General features: G+C 38.6%; 1 protein-coding gene across 2 annotated transcripts in view; it reads left to right on the forward strand.

Annotated features, from left to right (window-relative positions):
- Positions 1-16,788: 16,788 nt before the first annotated feature.
- The window catches only part of enc2 (ectodermal-neural cortex 2), a 32,733-nt gene continuing 30,062 nt past the window's right edge, over positions 16,789-19,459 (forward strand). The window contains exon 1 of one of the 2 annotated variants that reach the window (XM_066701928.1): positions 16,789-17,003. The gene's annotated coding sequence lies outside the window, so the exon portion shown is untranslated. The remainder of the gene's footprint in view (positions 17,004-19,459) is intronic. The other variant, XM_066701929.1, reaches the window with a different exon arrangement.

Consider the following 19,459-nt stretch of genomic DNA (forward strand, 5'->3'; position numbering starts at 1 on the left):
CTATACCCATTTATCATTAAAGGCATGGGTCAAAGATTAATCGAAACACACCCAATCATATATGCTACTTGCTAAACAGTAATACAAATACAAACAATGTATACAAGGTCATTTAAATTCAGTTAACACAGCATCTGCAAATAAAGACAAAAACATTAAAATAATTGCAATTAAATAAATAATGTTGCAATTAAATGCCCCCCCAGCTCAGCGAACATAGAGACTATAAGAGCTGCACTCGTGGAGAAGGGAGATGTGCAACTCTACAAGAAAAGGAAACTCATTCCTCTGAATTATCAAGTATAAGTTATAATTTTAATTTTTAAGATAATTCTTTAACATAATAAATTATAACTTAAAATCCCTTTAAAAAAACAAACAATTCACAATAATTTAAATGAAAAACAACAAACACATTGCCTATACACATTTTACATAATTCATACACTGTGATTTTGGTTCACTGTGCTTCTTTACATTACTACATTAACCTAGTAAGTGACTCTATTCAGCGGAGATGCCGCAGTGAGGGAGCGCAATAGACTAGACTAGCCACTCTGTCACACACACCCCTCCTTCAGGAAGCCTAGACAAATAATCAGCCACCACATTCTGTGAAACTTTATGATACAGTACCATAAAATGTTAAGGTTGCAATGACAGATACCATCGTGAAATGCAAGCATTCAATTCTTTAATTATCAGCATCCACTGCAGAGCTCGATGGTCGGTTTCCAAAGTAAAGACTTTCCCTATGAGATAATATCTCAATGAGTCCAGTGCCCACTTCACAGCTAACCTTTCCTTTCCAACAGTAGAATATTTAATTTATCTCGTGAACAGCTTTTGTCAGATATACACAACAGGTCGTCTTTGTCCTTCTTCCTCCTGAAGTAACACTGCACAAAGTCCAACACCTGAATCATGTGTTTGGACTATAAATGGTAAATCAAAGTTGGGACTTTGCAACACAGGAGCTTCACATAAACATTGTTTCAAATCCCTATAAGCTTTTTCACAGTCCTCAGTCCATTTCACCTTTATAGAACTCGTTTACTAGTGAGATTAGATAGCACAGCCGCTCTAGCCAAGAAATTGGGAATAAAACATCTATACCATCCAACTAAACCTAGAAAGGATCTGACCTGATGTTTAGAGGTGGAAGCAAGACAGGCCCGATTGCTAACAATGTTCCTGTTTGTGGCTTGATGACTCCATTTGCCAGAACATATCCAAGATACTGAACTTAATTCTTAACCACTGAGCATTTTTTTAGGTTCACAACCAAACCTGCTTGTTTAATGTGAGAAAAGACGTCAGACGAATGTTGTAAATGGTCCTCCCAAGTGGTGCTATAAATGATCACATTATCTATGTATGCAGCTGCATTCTTGCCAGCACCTTGTAACACTTGGACCATTTGCCATTGAAAAGTGGCTGCCGCGCTGTGAAGACCAAATGGCATTACAGTAAAATTATAGAAACTGCTTGAGGTACAGAATGCTGTCACAGGCTTTGCAGATTCAGACAAGGGAACTTGCCAATATCCCTTGCAGAAATCCAAGGTTGTAACACACATGGCTTTTCCCAAGCGCTCAATAAGTTCATCTATGTGAGGCATTGGATAAGGGTCAAAAGCAGATATTGCATTTATCTCAGAGAAATCGACGTCCATCTTTTTTGGAACTGATACAACGGGACTACACCACTTGCTCTGGGATGATTCCATGACCCTTATCACTAGCATAGACTTTACTTCATTTTGTATTGAGGGCAGTAGTTTAACAGTGTAGCGTAAGGTACACTTATAAATTTCAATGAAGGAAGTGAATTTATAGTATCACCTTATCACGAATCCTGGAATCTTGTAGAACTCAATTTCTGTAATAATTGGACGCAGACACCAATTCCAAAGATATAAATTGTCAAATTTATTCAAAAACAAAGACTAAATGTAGCACTACACTAATTATACAAAAGGGAAAAACTAAATAAAATTCAACTCTAGATCAACAAATCAAAGACAAATCACTTCCGTGACCAAATCAAAGACCATGGGATCGCATATGATAACACAAATCGTTAAACAAAAAAGGTTATAAACACATTGACTACAATACCGGTTAGTAAGACGAAGGTGAGTCTCTCATTAGTATTGTTAGTCGGACATTAAATAACTACGCAGGTTAGTATTTATGTCTGGTAACTTCTCGTTATATACACTCACCTAAAGGATTATTAGGAACACCATACTAATACTGTGTTTGACCCCCTTTCGCCTTCAGAACTGCCTTAATTCTACGTGGCATTGATTCAACAAGGTGCTGAAAGCATTCTTTAGAAATGTTGGCCCATATTGATAGGATAGCATCTTGCAGTTGATGGAGATTTGTGGGATGCACATCCAGGGCACGAAGCTCCCGTTCCACCACATCCCAAAGATGCTCTATTGGGTTGAGATCTGGTGACTGTGGGGGCCAGTTTAGTACAGTGAACTCATTGTCATGTTCAAGAAACCAATTTGAAATGATTCGACCTTTGTGACATGGTGCATTATCCTGCTGGAAGTAGCCATCAGAGGATGGGTACATGGTGGTCATAAAGGGATGGACATGGTCAGAAACAATGCTCAGGTAGGCCGTGGCATTTAAACGATGCCCAATTGGCACTAAGGGGCCTAAAGTGTGCCAAGAAAACAACCCCCACACCATTACACCACCACCAGCAGCCTGCACAGTGGTAAGAAGGCATGATGGATCCATGTTCTCATTCTGTTTACGCCAAATTCTGACTCTACCATCTGAATGTCTCAACAGAAATCGAGACTCATCAGACCAGGCAACATTTTTCCAGTCTTCAACTGTCCAATTTTGGTGAGCTTGTGCAAATTGTAGCCTCTTTTTCCTATTTGTAGTGGAGATGAGTGGTACCCGGTGGGGTCTTCTGCTGTTGTAGCCCATCCACCTCAAGGTTGTACGTGTTGTGGCTTCACAAATGCTTTGCTGCATACCTCGGTTGTAACGAGTGGTTATTTCAGTCAAAGTTGCTCTTCTATCAGCTTGAATCAGTCGGCCCATTCTCCTCTGACCTCTAGCATCAACAAGGCATTTTCGCCCACAGGAATGCCGCATACTGGATGTTTTTCCCTTTTCACACCATTCTTTGTAAACCCTAGAAATGGTTGTGCGTGAAAATCCCAGTAACTGAGCAGATTGTGAAATACTCAGACCGGCCCGTCTGGCACCAACAACCATGCCACGCTCAAAATTGCTTAAATCACCTTTCTTTCCCATTCAGACATTCAGTTTGGAGTTCAGGAGATTGTCTTGACCAGGACCACACCCCTAAATGCATTGAAGCAACTGCCATGTGATTGGTTGGTTAGATAATTGCATTAATGAGAAATTGAACAGGTGTTCCTAATAATCCTTTAGGTGAGTGTATATATCAGTCTCATTTACGTTTAGGTGCCGAGAAAGATCCTATCATTACTTGTTACCACAATTTCCCTTAACTGATTATTATTCAATGATTAAGGATAGGCAGGGCCACCAATAATCTAATGTCTATTAACTTGTGTCAATTTCAGACTAAACAGTTAAACAGGAATGAGAAGATATTTCTCGGCGTTGACAGATTTTATTTCTAAAATTATCAACAAAACAGTTTAATGCAACACACATTTATATTTAAGAAAACTAAATGATATTACACATTCTAGAGTTATGAATCACAGATTAACATTTCTAATTGATTTCTCAAATGTCATGAATCATGAACTCCAAACTGTTAAACTTATCTGAACTTCGTCGCAGAGAGGCCTCTCTGGCTTCGGGCTCAGATAACATCACACGGCACGAGGTCCGTGTGGTTTGGAACAAAGGCAGTCCGGTTCGGCTTTGTCCAAGAACTTCCACTCAGTCGATGCACCTGGAAGTTGGGGTTTCGCGAATGTAGAGTCTTTTCCAAACAGATTTTCCACTGATTTGAAGGCTCCAAGGTTGTGCACAAAATCTTCTTGGCAAGCAGGGTCTCTCACCGTACTTATTTGAAGACAAAGTCTTTGAGGAAAGCAGGGCCCTGTTCGTTCCAAGGGTCAAGTTTCTTAAGACTCAATAGCTATTTAAATGACTGACACTTTCGTATTCAGTCGACTTAGTCAATTGTCCAGCTGTAAAACTACACTGATCAGGTGGGCACAGGTGGGCATGCGCAGTCTGTAAATGTCTTTATTTAATAAAGTCCTTTAAAATAATTATTCATACGGCTCAATCTCCTTCTCCCAGTTTAACTCTTCTGTTGCCGGCAAAGACTTGGTTGGTTTCTGGTTCCGGTTCGGGCAACAGAGCTACAGGTTGAGCTGTGGCAGCGAGTTTCTGGTTCAGGTGAGAGAGAGAGAGAGAGAGAGAGAGACCGTGCACTGTCTTTATACACCTGTCAGATCCATAGGTGATTGGTTCTTGAGTTTTTGAGATTGGATTTCAGTTTCAGCCCCCAGTGTCCTATTGGAGGGGGGCTTGATTTATGACTGATGTCCATCCATGCCATCTTTTGGAAATGCCGGTTGGCCCGGGTTCGTAGCTCTGTGTCGGGATTTCAGCTCTCGTCCATTTCAAAGAGTTTTTATTACCTACAGGCCCCCTTCTCCAGACATCTCACAGCAGGATTCCAAACTATTTGGCCTATTCTCGGTGCCATCCTCCTAAAACTGTCACTTTGATGTAAACCAGTTCCACACTTTAAGGAAATCTGATAACTTTGGGGGGAGAGGTCTTCCTTAGATCAGTGCTTCAGCTCAGAGCTAAAATGCTCTTATCAAAATACACCCAACATAATGCTACAACAGGAATTCGTGATCCTGTCTGATGAATTGGCTTTGTCAGTTTAATCACAATATCATGTTGTGTGAGGTTGGTATGTCCCAGAACTTAAACAAACACAGTGGAATACAGTCTTTTAACTCTTTCCTCTGGTTTTCAGAAAGATGAGATAAGTCCACCTCTGGTTGTCTTACTGAGGACATTGGGAAGTATTGCTTAGTCACATCCTCTTCTTCAGCTATGGTTCTCACCAACAAGTTATCTATTGGAGCCTACTCACTGGGCACCCAGGACTTCAACAAATTCACATGATATATGGATTGCTTATTGTGGCTGTCAGGTCTATAGATTTCATACGTCACAGGTCCCAACTTTCACAACATTTCATAGGGGCCCTGCCACTTGTCAAATAGACTGCTTTTGCATATGGGTAAAAGTAACAGCACTTTCTCTCCAGGCATAAAACTATGGCTCCTAGAAGAATGGTCATACCAAACCTTCTGTTCTTTCTGTACCTTAGCGATATTGTCCCATACTAACATGGTTTATTGCTGCAATCTTTCTCTCATTTGCAACACATACACGAGTACTCCTTCCGGCTGCCATGACTGTTCTCCTTCCCATTCTTCACAGAGTACATCCAAAGAACCTCTCACCTGACGACCATATAAAAGTTCAAATGGAGATATGTCAAATGGACATACATCTGATTGCATACAACCTGGTACCACCAACTGTTCTATATCATTGCTAATATGATAAAGACCAGGGGCAATACTAGGATTTCACCAAATGAGAATGTGAGATGTGCTAAGCGCAAGTAATTAATCAATTACTGTTACATTCCCCAAAACAAAAACACCACAATGGTTGCTGTGCTCAAACTGGAGAATTTACAATACTCAAGGCCAGATTAACATCAACCTGGACCCCTGGGTGTCGACGCTTTCAGGCCCCCCCCATAAAACCTCTTTACTACCACTGTCTCCTACCCTACTACTAACTGGCACCACGAAAATGCATGCGCACACACACACACAATATGAATATCCACCGCATTTCATGGGCAATAACAAACCAGGAAGTTATAGCTTATAATAGTAACGGGCCAAAAACCACCTAGTTACACACCGAAAGCAAAGAGCAGTACTGACACAAACAGGGAAAAGTCTGATGCCCTACCCTAACTCAACCAGACCTCTGCTATTTGTAGAAAACTTCCAAAGCCTCAATTATTATTATGATTGGGTATGTTTCGATTAATCTTTGACCCATGCCTTTAATGAGAAGTGGTATAGCAGGGGTGGAGTTAAGTACCCTCTCGTCTATAAAGGGTCATAAACAAATCGTGAGGCAAAATTTACTCCAACACCACAGTCAGATTATCACAAGGCATAGCGTTTGGTCTTAAAACCATCCAACCAGGGCTAGAACCAACATTTTGCTCCACAATACCATTAGTCATTTTAGGATACTCAATACTGCCAGGATACCACCAGAAAAGAAACCTAAAGAAGAACAGTAATAAAACAAATTGAATTCCTGGTAATTTTGAAATTTACTCATATTAATATTTTGCACCATATTCTAATTAAACAATTGCAACATGTTTTACTGTTTTCAAAGAAATAGTCTGAGTAAGTCAACATATTTTTGTAGGTAGCAAAATAAATTACTTTCTTATGCTGATAACGCATTAATTGAGAAAGTAAACTGCACAATTTTTAATGAAGTGAACTAACAAATAATTTCAAGTGCACAATAATCAGCAAATTCACAAATAAAAATGAAGGGTGTAGTCTCTATATGTTACACTCTCCATTCAAAAGCTTAATATTACAAACCATGAAAAAAGGGAAATCATTTGTTTATGTTAGTTTCCCTTCAAAAAATGTGATCACAAAAAAAATATTTATAGAAATAATAATTTACAAAAAGTTATCAAATAGGCTCCAGTTGTTTCACTAGTTTGTTTGTTGTTGATGAAAGAAACACAAGCATGTCCACTTGTTTGATTGTTTGTTTGTTTGTCTAAGCCTGCTACGTCTGGGACATTGACATGATCTTAAATTGTAAGGGCATTTCCTTATTTTCATAGTTTCATCATTAACATTGTTGAAATTCAACTCCATGACCAGCTCAGACTCAATGACCTCTCCTTCTGTTGTCTAAGAAAGTTACTTACTGCGGGAATGTTTTGCAGAAAAGCAATGTTTTTAACCTCCCTATCCCTTTTCAATGTCTTTTTAACATTCATTTTGACACTTCTGTGTAATTTGCATACGTACGGTAGCTCACATGTTTACTGATACAAACAACCTAGTATAAAGCTAACGCGCTAACTGATATCCTTCGGCTCTTCAAATGTTTATCTCGGATTTAATTAGCCTGTTAGCTTAAACCAGACTTATCTCATCGAGGATATATGCATGTTTCCGTTTGCATACGAAAGGACGCTCAGTGGCGCGTCGAAACAATGATTTGGCGATGGCAAAGGAGCTGCTGCTTATTTCGGCGATTATTATGGAAGGGTATGAGGAGGCAAATAACATTATATTGAATTAAGCCAATACTGCTGCGTCTGCAAAAGCCAGGGAAGAAGCCTGACAAACAATTGCAAATAAGTTAAATGCTCTAGTTTACTGTTTTTTTTTTGTTTGTTTTTGTTTTTTTAATTGCATCGATGTTAACGACCCTAAAAAGCGGTGGTGTTCAATATAATTTATCCCAGACTTAATACTGGTATTACATAGAGCTCTGTGCTGGCCAACAGTATATTGTATAGAAATATATATTCATAATTTAGCCGTCTATATTATTTCTAGGCTGTTGGAACATGTACTGTGTTTGATTTTGTTACAGTCTATTTTAATTACAGTTCCTTAAAGATGAAGAAGGTGGGGAAAGAAAAAGAATTGTTGAATGTCTGAGAAGCTGGCTGTGAGTGTGAACTTGGATATTTAATTGTCCCGTCTACACTTGAACATCAAGGTTTCAAGCACATAGTGTTAAACTGGATCAGATTATTTATTTCTGTTCACAGGCTGATCCCTGATGCCTTTGATGAATCAACTTATTTATGAAAGGAATATATGCCCCTAACAATGTCTTAACACGCTTCTCACAACAACATTTATCGTCAAAAACTCAAAACGTATATAATTAAAATAATGAATGATGGGGTGGGTGAATAAATGTTAAAACTGCAATAACCAAAACTAGTGTATTATCTACACAGTTCTGTCAAAGAATAATACATACAAATTTCCCAGCAGTGCTATACATTGCAGATTTGCTCAAATTTTCCGCGTCGCATACAGTGTAGAAGATAAATGTATCACTGGCTCAGTAGCGCAGCCGCACAGAGGGCCAGCTCTGTGTTAATGCATGACTGCGGCGGGCTGCATTACTGATGTGAGGTCCTAATTAATCAATTCGATAAATCATCACTTGCCGACCGAACCTGTAACGCTCAAATAAATAATCATCTTTATTATTTTAATAATCTTTATTTCTATTCATTCTCGACGAAAAGCTTGGCTTATTAAGATCGCTCCCACCCCTACTGGATCTGCTAAACGGGGGTGTGTCAACTGTCATTTCATTAGGCAGATTAAATATATTCAAACTCTTAGCCGGCTAACTTCAAGTTAACCTGCCACGCAGCAGGTTTAAGATGGTGGACATGTTGCCCTGGTAATATAGGTGGCGGAACTTTAAACTCGCTTCTGCAAGTTATCCTGAAACTTAGCTGGCTAACCTACTTATCCACATAACAAAACAATCTGTATTTACAAAATGCAATTCTAGATGTTAGCTTACTTGTGTTACATCTACATTCACAGTCTATGCCATCTGTCTACAGCACAAAGTGGTGCACTTCTTGGTGTAAACACCGGCTACACAAATGTACTTCTATATAGGTTTGGTGTGGAACGCTTTCCTATTGTGACACGGTGTTGGGTGTTGGACGTGTCAGACTGGATTTAGGGTGGAAACAATACAAATTAAAGACAAAACCTAGTCCGAGTAAAGGAGCTTACTACACTGTTTGTTAGTTCCCAGACTAGCCTCAGGCCACTACTTGGTTTCCAGATTAAGTTCTGACTGGATAGAGCCAAAGGGTTAAGCAAAATTGCAGTTGTGGTCCAGAAGGGAAGGTTTGTAATCAAAGGGGGTTCGTTTTCCAGTCCGGGGGAGGTCAATCACAAAGTGGGTTCTCATACAAAGGTAGATGGTTTCCAGATATTGCTTGTCATCATTCTTTCTAGCTCTCTCCTGTATGCTCAAAAGCACTCCCTTCACCTTCATGCACTTCCACTGAGGTGCCATGCATCTATGTTCTGGGTGCTTGTGCTTTATAGAGTGGCTTTGACAATCAGCTGGTGCGTGTGCACCTTGTCTGGCTGCCACTGTTATTTTCCACGTCGGTGGGTCCATAGATGGGTAAATGGCATATCTGCCAGATATACTGCCCATCATATATTACACCCCATGGAGTGTCACACTATTACGATTAATAATGTCCTGTGCTCATACTCTTTCAGTCTACCGACTAAATAACTGTCATCCATTCTAATTCCAAACAAAAAATACTGATAACTGTTTTGTTTATTGTCCCTGTACTTTTTGTGATAGTGTTTGCAAGAAAGTGTTCATGATGAGTAATGCATACATCTTCATGAAGCCACAGGAAGTTATCTTATGCAATGTGTGAAGCTCTATTGAAGGCAAAATGAAATGCATATGCATTTCCAATGTGATACATCTGGCATCTGGCATAAAAACTGGAATGTTTTGATACCCTTTGATTTCCAACAATGATCTATGTGCCAATCAATAATGGAAATCATTCTGAATGCTTTCAAATTCTTCTAACTTCATCCCAAAATTTTACAATTTAATATAAGGTTTAAACCCTCACTATTACATTCACTAATGGCATAAAGATAAAATCAGTATCATACAGGGGAAAAAACAAACAAACAAAACCTGCCATATATGTATAAATGCATACATTAATCTGTCTTGAGTACATGGTTTACATTGTCTCAGTTAGTGCTATACCAGGCATTCCACAATACAGTTTTCTATTGACGTCTCTCAGTAACAAAGCTTTTTGTTGTAGATCTCCAGACAGGTGCTTATTATGTATTTATAAAATCTTCAAAATTGCAAACTGGAATTGAATTCCCTGTGACACTATATATAAATAAATATGGAGACTGACATGTACAGATAAATATTCAAACATTTTCTATTTGACCTTTAAGGTGCACATTAAAATACAATAGCTTGCCTGTTAGATTAGATTATATTTATCAATTAACTATGTTGTACAAAATAAAATAAAAATAATAATAATAATAATAATAATAATAATAATAATAATAATAATAATAATAATAATAACTAAATGCAAAGTGAGTGAACAGAAGGAAAATCTACATCAAATCCATATTTGGTGTGACCACCCTTTGCCTTCAAAACAGTATCAATTCTTCCAGGTGCACTTGCACAAAGTCAGGGATTTTGTAGGCATATAGTCAGGTGTGTGATTAAACAATTATACCAAACAGGTGCTAATGATCATCAATTCAATATGTAGGTTGAAACACAATCCTTAACTGAAACAGAAACAGCTGTGTAGGAGGAATAAAACTGGGTGAGGAACAGCCAAACTCAGCTAATAAGGTGAGGTTGCTAAAGACAGTTTACTGTCAAAAGTCATACACCATAGCAAGACTGAGCACAGCAACAAGACACAAGGTAGTTATACTGCATCAGCAAGGTCTCTCCCAGGCAGACATTTCAAGGCAAACAGGGGTTTCCAGATGTGTTGCCCAAGCTCTTTTGAAGAAGCACAAAGAAATGGGCAACGTTGAGGACCGTAGATGCAGTGGTCGGCCAAGGAAATTCACTGCAGCAGATGAAAGACACATCATGCTGACTTCCCTTCGCAATTGGAAGATGTCCAGCAGTGCCGTCAGCTCAGAATTGGCAGAAAACAGTGGGACCCTGGTACACCCATCTACTGTCCGGAGAAGTCTGGTCAGAAGTGGCCTTCATGGAAGACGTGGTAACAAGGCCAAGCAACTCAACTATGCACGAAAACACAGGAACTGGGGTGCAGAAAAATGGCAGCAGGTGTTCTGGACTGATGAGTCAAAATGTTAAATATCTGTCTGTAGCAGAAGGCAGTTTGTTCACCAAAGGGCTGGAGAGCGGTACAGGAATGAGTTTCTGCAGGCAACAGTGAAGCATGGTGGAGGTTCCTTGCAAGTTTGGGGCTGCATTTCTGTAAATGGAGTTGGGGATTTGGTCAGAATGAATGGTCTCCTCAATGCTGAGAAAAACAGGCAGATACTTATCCATCATGCAATACCATCAGGGAGGCATCTGATTGGCCCCAAAGTTATTCTGCAGCATGACAATGACCCCAAACATACAGCGAAGGTCATTAAGAACTATCTTCAGCATAAAGAAGAACAAGGAGTGATGGTATGGCCCCCACAGAGCCCTGATCTCAACATCATCGAGTCTGTCTGGGATTTCATGAAGAGAGAGAAGCAACTGAGGCTGCCTAAATCCACAGAAGAACTGCCTGCCGAGTTCCTTAAAAACTGTGTGCACGTGTACCTAGAAGAATTGATGCTGTTTTGAAGGCAAAGGGTGGTCACACCGAAGATGGATTTGCTGAAGATTTTTCTTCTGTTCACTCACTTTGCATTTAGTTAATTGATCAATATAATCTATTAACATGTCTATTTTTGAAAGCATTCTTACTTTACAGCATTTTTTCATACCTGCCTAAAACTTTTGCACAGTACTGTAGTTTGGGATTGATATAGTTTATGTTGTGTAATGCAGAAATCTGATGTTGATTTGAAACAATCGAATATGGTGCTAAAGTATACTTTGATTGGGAATTTCGACAAGTGCGCTTAACAAATAAGGTTTTCAAAATGAAAAAATAAAAAGATAAAATGAAATTGGTTCCATATAAAGTAGATGGCATAGAATAATTTTATATATTACATGTATTTCTTTCAAAAATGTTTAGGAAAATAATGGCTTTGGACACAAAAAATGCACATCATATAATTGAACCACCTATATTTGTAAATATAAAAAATTGAATGGAAACGGAATAGAGAACTGACAGATATAAACATATTTATACGTATATAGAGAGGGTGGCGAGGTTTCAGAGAATGACAGCTCATAATACAAGTAGCACTTAGTATTCAGTTCCCATCATTCTTCCAGTCCACATCCCTTTCTCCCCACAGGTGCAGTGCTGGACCCAAACTGGAAGTGGATTTTCGTGGCAAAAAGACCCACCACACAGCAGCTGTAAGGTAAGATTATAACTGTTGGTTGTGCAAGGCCTCTTCTAATCTTCTCCCCTTTCCTTCTTCCCTCTGCAGGTAAGCAACAGGAGGAATCCAAGTATTAAGTACACTGGAGACTCAGACACCACCATAGGCACTTCAGAGGCATGGGTCCATCAGCCCACAATGCTCCAGACAATCAATAGTCCAGCACAGCACCACCAGCTCTCCTCCGTTCCCTACTGCTTTTTGCTCTGCTGTATCCCTCTTAATCTCTGGTTCCAGAATCTTTGAAAACTGAACTCTCCTTCACTTCTAACCGGGCTCAGGTGTGGGTTTGCAATGTGGGGCTTGGTTGCGTAGCAACTGCCTTCACCTGCAGGCATTTAATGACACTTGGCAAATAAAAAAAAATGTACAATCTTAAACCAAAAACTATGAAACTATGCCAAGCTAAAACCTGTAGTTAAAGTACTTTCATTCCCCCACAACAATAACACAATAGTTTTTCTGGTATCGTGAATAGGAACATTTCACTAGCACTAGTGTCTTTTTCCTCACGTCAACCAGAGCTGCTAGCTCTTCTGTGGCTGGCAGGAAAATCCATTTCCTCATGTGGACCATTAGACTCCTCTGGGCAATGCTTCTCAAGGAACCTTCTCTCTACACTGCAGGGCTCTTCTCAAAGGGGGAAGGAACCAGGTGTGTAAGGGGGCTGCTGGCTGATGGTAGGGCATCAATGCATTTCTTATACTAACAATGCTTTATTGTATATAATGTGTTTATTGTCCTGTTCAACTTTATTAACCTCTCACAAAGTTTAATGCAGAATTAAATATTGATAATTATTTTCTATTAATAATGATAGTAGATGGCTAAAGGTATTGATATGTTCTATTAAACATTTACAGATTGAAGGGAATCTGTAGCCTTGGAACCACAGAGTTAAGAAAAATGTGTCCATTTCACCCCAGTAGTAAATAGAAAGTAAATAGTCAGGTCTGCACAGCTCACCACCAAAGTACATTGGATGGAATTAGTAAAATGGGACAATATTATTGCATTGTGAAACCCTATTACATCACTCATGGAAACCTCAGATACAAAATATTCTATAAAAAAAAAAAAAGTAACAATTTTTTTGGTTATATACAGGAACGAAAAATCAGTGTAATCAATTAGATTAAGTCTTAGGTGTATAAATTAAGTATTAAACAAGGTTTTTCTGATGCACCCAAAACAGTGTTGGCCACCCCATTTGATCTGTCATCCCAGCAGCACTGCCCCATGGGTCCTGATTGACTTACAGACTATATACACACACAGGATATTATTATTACTTATTATTATTACTTTTGGACTTAAATGGATAAATAGATTCCAAGACATCATGAACCATATGGTATTGAATCCACTGTATTGCTAAATGTTTGGAGCATACTGTCAATGCTTCTTTATTGCCAGTCACAGGGCATTTGTAGCTGTTATTGCCTGATGGGTGTCAGAAGGACTATGGTTAGTAGGTTTGGAGATATTTATTTTCAACAGGCTTATAGCAAGTATGCAAGGGACTACCTATTAATTTCTATTACTAGAACATATATGTTGCTTTGTAAAAGGATCAAAAGCATAAGTGCATTTTATTCTGTATGTGTCTGATCGTTTGTTCAGTTTGTCAAGCACCACTTGATTTTGATTTTGTTTTTCCTTAACATTTTTCTTTCCAGTGGAAATGTTTGCCTGTCTGGTAAGCATTCATTTCTTATTGAAATGGACTTTAAATATTAATCACAGAAAAATAAATGTTTTATAATAAACATTTTGACAGAAAACACATCAGCAACACATAAATACAAATATTCTTCTCTGCTGCCCCTTGCACATGTACACTATTTATTTATTTTGTTCCAGGGAGAACTCAGTGGAGCATTACAAGTGTCTTGCAGCAACTTGTGACTGTATAACCTTGAGCTGCTGAGGACAAAGTCAGACACTAAAGCATAGGTCCAAAGCAATGCCTCATGGTTAAAAATGGGTAATTAATACAATTTGCAACAACAAGCAAGAAACCTAACAGCTGTGCAAAAGTTTCCACTATTCTTCAATAAAACTTGTAAAGCTTTATTCCCTGCTTGATACCCAGCTAACACACAACATTGCCACAAATTACAAAATTACAAATTACATTGCTACAACATCGTGGCAACATTGTGTGTTATCAGGGGAGCTACTGAACAATAAGACTGTCACTGCAGCACAAAACTCAGACATAGTTTGACTATTTTAGATCTCATGTCTGAACAGGTCTTTACAATAATGCTGCATAATTAGCAGGTTGTTTGACTGTGATCTTAGATTTAAATGATTTTACTTTGAAATGTTGCATTTATTACAATTTCAACAGTTGCAGAGAGTGAACAGTGATGGCATTTCATTTGAAGGATTTATTGATAGGAGTGAAGATTTGCTCTTGGCAGATTTGTGATTTTGTTCTGCTACTTTTTCTGCCTAAATAAACTTTCCATAAAAGAAAACTCCTTATGTGTTTATAGAAATAGAGGTAATCCTATAAATATTTAATGTACTGCAGTTAGTTCAAGTATAACATGCTCTTGCTGTATGTATGGCTTTTATTGCTGAAACATTACAGAGATGGAAATGGTTAAGGTGATATTAGGGTAAAGTCCAGGTTATTTTTAATCAAGTGCAGGAGGATGACAATCAAAGATAAGACAAAACTTTGCAATAAGTTAAGGAAACTGAGGTACATACAGCTATAGAAAAAAAAAATAAGAGACCACTTAACACTGATTTCTGAACTTGTAGTGGTCTCTTAATTTTTTCCAGAGCTGTATATACAGGGTCAGAGGGAAGCAGGTAACAGAGGTAGGGAGTCAGAACCAATGGGAGAAGAGAGTGATGGAGAAAGTGCACATTTTAATGTTAATTGGTTGATTGAGGAATGCCGAGTTCAGTATTCTGGGGATGACGACCTCTGGTGGCGGGCTGGGGAATAGGAGGGAGGAAAAGTGAGAGGGGATGTGAGAGATGTGACACACTTCAGTAAGAAGTTAAAATATGTCCCTTACAGAACTAGGCTACAGCAGTGAGTTCATAAATTAGTCTAGAAGATACAGTAGTTGTCCTAAATAACTGAGTATCTTTCAACAACTCATTTGTCAACAATTGTCCAAGCCGTCTCATAGTAAAACAACAACTAATTTTGGGGTATGACGTTGTTGTTGTTGTTGTTGTTATTATTATTATTATTATTATTATTATTATTATTATTATTATTATTATTATTATTATTATACCTGAGGTGATGTATTAATTGTAATGTAATTGTTTATAATATGGATAGGTGTGTGGAAATTCTTGTCACACTATACGGTTCTGGGCTGAGTTTTGCGCCTCCTCTATTCTTTGTATTGCTGTTGCTGTGGTTGTTGCTGCTGCTTCTTTTGCTGTTTATAACTCTCACTCCAAGGAATCATTCACCGAAAGCGCAATTTAAATCTGTACCTTTTCCTCCAAAAGTTTCTTCAATAATTCATTTTTATGGATGAAACGTCTTATCAACGTTTTAATTATTCATTAGGCGCATTAAATATGAACCACGGGTCCGTGTTGGTTTGGAAGGACCTAAAAATGGACCAATTCTAGACCATACACATTATTAAATAATATAAGTATATATAATGCAAATATAACAAATACAGTAGGCCTACGAAAGTTCACAGGTTTATGGAATGGGTATTGGATGCCTTGGATAAGGCAATACGACAGGTTATCATTAACACAGCCTTCAATTTCCATTATGAACTGTGGATTCCGCACTTTGTTACAAGAGATAACCACTATAAAACACACAATTACACATACATACACACATCTGGCAACATCTTGGGCAGGCCTAAACCAGGCTGATGCTGATGATATATTTATATATATAATTTGAAAATAATGAATAATAAAACTACTGTAGCAGCAATTCCATTCCATTAGAGGGAGCCAAACACCAATACAGTCAGGAAAGTATCTCTGGGTGACTTAAAAAATACTTTGCTATATTGCGAAATATATTAAAATATTTTTACCTGTACATTATTATGGCCAAAATACATAACATCAAAAGGATGTTACACATGCAGTTTTATGCTTTTTAATGAGTTATAATAAAAGACTAATAAAGACCCCCTTCAACACACACAGACACAACCATTGCGACTATCCTACTGTATTGTGTTGGTTCTGAGGTGTCACATCCATGACAAAATATATTGAATGTTACAACACATTTTCTAATTACACCATTTGTAAAATAATACAGTAAAACAAAGCAAAAATGAACATTATAGGAATGTAAGAATGCAAGGACAGCATAGACTGTACTATTCATTTAACATGAACACAGTCTCTCCCGCTAACCGGCTGACCCTCGCAGCTCCATCTGCTCCCGACTGTTTTGTTTTTATCATTCATAAAATAAATCCCACCCTAATTACCATCTTTGCTATCGATTGGTACACTCAGTTTCAACACCTCTGCGCACTATTTTAGGAAACTCGATTGCTATTGGTCGACACCGAAATTAGCCGGGAAATCTGTCTGTCGGTTGGGTGGAGAACGAGTCAGTCAAATCCCCGGACTCCTCCTCCCGCGTCAGATGTGGAGGCTTTGCAGTTTTGTTCTCGGATATCGTGGAAGCCGCAGTAATGTTGTAATACAAAGTAAAGGATTACAAAAAAGGCACTGAGAACAACAAACAACAACAAAGAATATGAATCAATTTGTCAAGCAAGAACGGGAAACCACCCGACTGTCTTTTTAACGGCCGCTTTACTGTGTAAGTATGTGACACACACGATTATTGTTTCCAGTGTAACTTTGTTGTTTCGAGTTTCTGGGGACAATTGGATTTTCCGGACAACTTGGGAAAAGAGAAGTGAAACGACGAGTTGTTATCTACTGTGTACATGTTGCTCATGAATCGGCGATAAAGAAGACGGATAGGATACTTCGAAACCAGTTGCAATGTTTGCACAACCGCCTGTTTACTTTGTTTGAGCAGCTGAGGACTGCAGGCTCGTTAAGTTAATGTATCATGTCTTTTCGGCACTGAATCAGCAGTGTATCAGTGTAGCTATGGGGCAAATTACATATTTTACAAGACCGTGAGTGAAATCCTTAACGTTTTGTTCCTGGATGTCTTTGTTCGTGCAAATTAGCCATGCAGCTACTATCCGTACAGGTGTAATGGGGTGTAGTGTCTGTTGTCTGAAATAGGTTATTTGGAAGCACGCCCCACGCTTTGTCTTTTAATTGCTTTACATTTCCAAATTGATTTTCCGGCGCAGACAACTCTGTCTAATTGACACACAACACGTCTAGTAACTTTGTGATTGTTCAACGAAGACAAAGGCTACAGAATCGAAAGGTCGTGCTTATTAATGTGCATTCTAGTTCTAATGTTACTGCATTTACACTGTAGTTTCTCATACATCAAAGCCAGAATCCGTCCCACCCCCATAATGGAAAAAAACCCGGACTATTTTAATTTAGTTTCATACGATTCTGACTACAGAGCCACCTGTGTTTATACGAACAGACACAGACGCATATCCGAAAGCTGTCGAGATTGAGGATAGTACAATCCAGTAGTCTTCAAGTTTAGATTATACATAGCAGACGGCTAACGTATAGGTAGATGGGTAATCTTGGAGCCATGAATCAGCAGAGAATGCTGTTTTATCTGTGTTGACAGCTGCTATGCACTGTGATCGATCCACAGAGCTTTTATTGTCATGCTTGTATGACAGATTTGGGTGAACAATAAACCTTGCACAAATACATTTTTAAAAAGCAACACAGAAAAACAAAACAAAAACACACTTATCTGAATACATCAATGTAATGAAACCAGTATACTGTTTAAAAATACCCACATATCACATTATATTTATGGAAGTATATCAAAGCATGAATGGTAAGAGAATCATATAGCTTTGATGCAAACTAAAACATGGGTTTAATAATGCTTACAATTGGCTATACATCTAGCATAGGAATGCATTTGGTTAATTCTGTGATTCAATGCATTTAAAAAGAATAAATATTGTTTTATACCAGATGAGAAAATAATATTGCCGTTCTTAGTAAGCAAAGTTTTCTCTGCTATTCGTAAGGTAACCCCACTGTATGATGAACAGTGTTATACAGTGTCTACATCAGCAGATTAGAGCTCAGGTTTTCTAATTACTGTACTTCTTACAATGAATCGCCAGTCAAAATGCCATGCAGTACTCCGGGAATGGGGCAGTATTCAGGGAAGCACATGAAAAACAGAAATGATTAGTCTGCAGTCAACTTTAAAACTACAAGACAATGTGGAAATGTGTTGAGAGAATGGAAACTGATAAACATTCTTTTAAGGGGCAGCATTTTATTGATACAGTTCTACAGTTTAAAGTGCTAGTTCATGGCCATAACCTAATTGCTTAGACTGGAAAAAAATAGTAGGTTCCATGAGTAGGTTACACAATATTGTCCTGTGTAGTAGTAATGAGAGGCAAAGTGGCCACCATGGCAATTGGTTTGCAGCTGTGAAGGAATACCCCCTCCTACACCTCCACAGATGCACACATCCTTGACAGTTCGCCAGTGTGTCCCAAGACTCCTTTTCTTACACTTGTATTAAAACGCCGAGCCAAGCACTGTGGGGGTTTGAACCCACAAGCCCTGGTTGCAGAGATACCGAAGATTCCTGCTCGGCCATTCCGTTGGTTCCCGCAGATTGATAGGAGCTCTTAATTATTAAGACAGCCTGCATGCCAGCTGGTGATGCATTCAGTGCCACAAAAGAGAGCGAACCTGCCAGTGTTTGACAGCCTTGAAAAGGAGCAGGCCCCCATCTTAAGGCAGAAGGGAAGTCGCTGTAGAATACCAACACTCCTCCTGAATAGGGGGGTGTGGAGAAGTCTATAGTTAGAAGAGACAAGATATTTAAGGAAAAATAACAAGCATAAAGAGACCAGCTTAAATGGTTATTGTTACCAGGTAACTGAGAGGCAGTGCAATTATTAGGTGTAAGTAATGTAGATATGATTGTCTGGAAAAAAAATTGGTATTCTGTCCGCAGTTCCTATTTTAGCAGTGCTGGCAGGAGGTGAAATATATTCAGGGGAAAGAAGCTCCCAGCTATTGAGTATACGCTTGTGAGAATTAGTTGTGGAACTTGCTTTCTTACAGTAATGGTATCCAAGGTAGATAAAAAGCAATCTCCTTTCAATGGTGGACATCATT

Source organism: Amia ocellicauda, chromosome 4 (assembly GCF_036373705.1).
Source record: "Amia ocellicauda isolate fAmiCal2 chromosome 4, fAmiCal2.hap1, whole genome shotgun sequence".
NCBI lineage: Eukaryota > Metazoa > Chordata > Actinopteri > Amiiformes > Amiidae > Amia > Amia ocellicauda.